General features: G+C 40.1%; 1 non-coding gene across 1 annotated transcript; it reads left to right on the top strand.

The window, feature by feature from the left end:
* The first annotated feature begins 3,272 nt into the window (after positions 1 to 3,272).
* On the top strand, positions 3,273 to 3,376 carry LOC147481816 (small nucleolar RNA R71). The gene has a single exon (XR_015207114.1). It is a non-coding gene; the product is annotated as a small nucleolar RNA R71 (small nucleolar RNA).
* Positions 3,377 to 3,653: the final 277 nt, after the last annotated feature.

Consider the following 3,653-nt stretch of genomic DNA (forward strand, 5'->3'; position numbering starts at 1 on the left):
CGCTTCATGTTGGCTTTATAATCCTTCACGAGATCGTAAGAATCGCCACGGATTTCTTCAAGCTCATTTAATTGTAACTTCATGTTTGACGCCCGCCTCATCAATATTGAAGTTAAGGCTTTTATAGCCCACGAGCATGGTGCTCTAATTCAATCCGCAAATGACATGGTTTCCCAAATACAAGTCTAAAGGGAGACATACCTATAGAGTTTTGAAAGCAGTTCTATATGCCCATAAGGCATCCGATAGACGCTTGACCAGTCTTTCCTATCGTGGTTTACTGTTGTTTCTAAAATCTTTTTGATTTCCCTATTAGAAACTTCTACTTGTCCGCTAGTTTGTGGATGATAAGGAGTTGCTATTTTGTGTGTAACTCCACTTTTTAACTAGGGATGCAACAACTCATTTGCAAAATGTGTTCCACCATCACTAATGATGGCTTTAGGAATGCCAAACCCATTTAAAAATATATTCTTTAATAAAAATACAACGGTCTTATGGTCATTGCTACGGCAAGCTAGGGCCTCTATCCATTTAGACACATAGTCCACGGCAACTAGAATATAAATATAACCGTGGGAAAAGGGAAAGGGCCCATGAAATCAATACCCCAAACATCAAAAATTTCTACTATTAAGATTGGATTTAATGGCATCATATTACGCCGTGATTAAGCCCAAGTTGTTGGCAACTAAATACACGCCTTGCAATGCACTTGGGCATCCTTAAAAAGGGTAGGCCAATAAAATCCACATTGAAGAACTTTAGCGGCTGTTTTCATTCCACTAAAGTGGCCACCACACTCTTTGTCATGGCGTAACGATAGAACTTCATTATATTCCCACCGGGAATGCAACGACGAATAATCTGATCCGCACAATACTTAAAAGGTAGGGCTCATCCCAAAGAGTATAACTTGACTCGCCAAGAAACTTCTTCACGCTCATTTCTTGACCAATTATAAGGCATAACATCAGCCGCTAAATAATTTACGATGTCCGCATACCATGGTGATGAAAAATAGCATACGAGATGCTCATCGAAAAGAGTCCCATGGGACTCGGAATCACTACTATCGTCATTTGTAAGTCTAGATAAGTGGTCGGCAACTACGCTTTCGACCCTCTTTTGTCCTTTATTTCTAATATGAATTCTTGCGGGAGAAGAATCCATCGGATTAATCTCTGCTAGCATCCTTCTTTGCAAGAAGGTACCTAAAGAACTGCATGGTCCATGTAAACTAAAGTTTTAGAACCAACCAAATAAGGATCTAAACTTATCTAAAGCATAAATGACAGCTAAGAATTTTTTTCAGTAGTTGTATAATTCAGTTGAGCATCGTTTAATGTTTTACTAGCATAATAAATAACCGTGGACTTATTATCTATTTTACGTCCCAAAGACGGCAAAACCGCATAGTCACTAGCATCACACATGAGTTCAAAAGGTTTAGACCAATCGAGGGTGTATAATAGGTGCGATGGTTAGGGGCGCTTTTAAGGTTTCAAAAGCCTGTTTACAGTTAAAATTAAAATCAAAGATTGCATCCTTCAAAAGCAAGTTAGTTAAAGGCCTAGCTATTTTCGAAAAATCTTTAATGAACCGCCTATAAAACCCTGCATGGCCTAGAAAGGCTCTAATCTCACCGGACAATCCGTGGTTTTTAGGTAGGGTCGCTATCTTATCTAGTTTGGCTTTATCTACTTCGATGCCATCACTAGATACAATATGACCTAGTACTATGCCCTTTTTGACCATGAAATGACACTTTTCCCAATTTAAAACGAGGCTCTTTTCTTCACACCGTGTCAAAACCTTAGATAGGTTAGACAAACAGTCTGTGAAGGAGTCTCCATAGATAGAAAAATCATCCATGAAAACTTCCATAAAGCGCTCTACCATGTCACTAAATATATGAAGCATACACCAATTGGAAGGTACCGGGAGCATTACAAAGGCCAAAAGGCATTCGTTTATAGGCATATGTTCCGAAGGGACATGTGAAGGTTGTCTTTTCTTGGTCATCAATATCAATAATAATCTGAAAATAGCCAGAGTAGCCATCCAGAAAACAATAAAAGGCATGACCAGCTAGACGTTCTAGCATCTGATCTATAAATGGTAAGGGAAAGTGATCCTTTCGTGTCATAGCATTTAAACGTCTGTAATCAATACAGATTCTCCATTTCATAGGACCTTGAGTGACAACATAGTCACCCTTCCCGTTACGTACCATGGTAATTCCCGATTTCTTAGGAACTACATGAATGGGACTTACCCATTCGCTATCGGAGATTGGGTATATAATACCCGCATCGAGTAATCACAAGACTTCTTCCCTAACCACCTCTTTCATGGCAGGGTTCAAGCGGCGCTGAGGTTCGCGAGAAGTCTTCGCGTTATCCTCCAAATGGATACGATGAGTGCAGACATTAGGGTCAATGCCCTTAATGTCAGCTAAGGACCAACCAATCGCAGACCGATGTTCCCTAATCACCCTTATTAAAGATGTCTCTTCATCTTTAGTTAACAGAGAAGATATAATTATCGGGTGACTACCATCCGGATCAAGTTGAATATATTTTAACTCCGGGGGAAGAGGTTTAAGCACTGGTGTGGACAGAATGTCCGTTGATGTTTCATAAGTGTCCTTGTCGTGGTTGCGCTTGGTTGTTATAATTATTATAATTCCCTTGACTTTGTCCTTGTCCTTGCCTAAGTGGAGCTTGGTTATAATTGTTTGCTTGCCTAACGCTTTGATTATTGTACCTGGAGGTGTTACTTGTTGATTATTTCTCCAACCGTTGGGATGTGTTGTCTCCAAGGGCGTTAGGAATAGGATAGTTATTAATAGAGTAAACATTATCTTGCTCGGTGGTTGTTGTTCATAAGCTAGAGGACAATAATTGTCGGGTGCTCGGACTCAAACAGAAATTACATGGGTTGGAGTTTACATTCATGACGGGGATAGGCTTTTGTTGAACGTAAATAGCCTCTACTTTTTAGTTAGAGATTCGAGTAAATTTTTAAGTTCTGGATCGGTTTTATTCTCAAACATACCGGCGGCCTTGACTGTTGAAGAAGAACTAGCGGAGCGGGGGATATCATCACTCCCCCCCCAATTATTATTCCGTTTAGTTTGGTCTTCTAAAAATTTGTAAGCCTCCGAGGCTCCTTTACTTAGGAAACTACCCCCATTCATTATGTCAAGGACTTCTTTATGGTGATGTTAAAGTCCTTTGAAAAAGGCACGAACTAGCGTGTCTTTTGCTAGGTTATGGTGTGGACACTCTATAAGGAGATCGGTGAAACGATTCCATGCCTCAGAAAATGATTCATGAGGGTTCTGTCGGAAAAAATGAATCTTGGAAAGCATTTCATCCGTCTTTAGGGGTGGGTAAAAATGTTCCATAAACAGCTGAACAAGTTTAGCCCACGAGTCCACAGAATTAGGCGCTTAACCAAGAGACGCCTTTATCGGCTAAGGTGAAAGGGAATACCCTTAATTTAATTTGTTCCGAACCAACCGTAGGATGGTGGAATGTTGTTAGGACTTGTTCAATCCTACGCATGTGCTGATAAGGTTTTTCATGGTCTAACCCATGAAAAACGGGTAACAAATTAAATATGTTTGGGGATTCGAAAATCCCCCA

Source organism: Coptis chinensis, chromosome 8 (assembly GCF_015680905.1).
Source record: "Coptis chinensis isolate HL-2020 chromosome 8, ASM1568090v1, whole genome shotgun sequence".
Taxonomy (NCBI): domain Eukaryota; kingdom Viridiplantae; phylum Streptophyta; class Magnoliopsida; order Ranunculales; family Ranunculaceae; genus Coptis; species Coptis chinensis.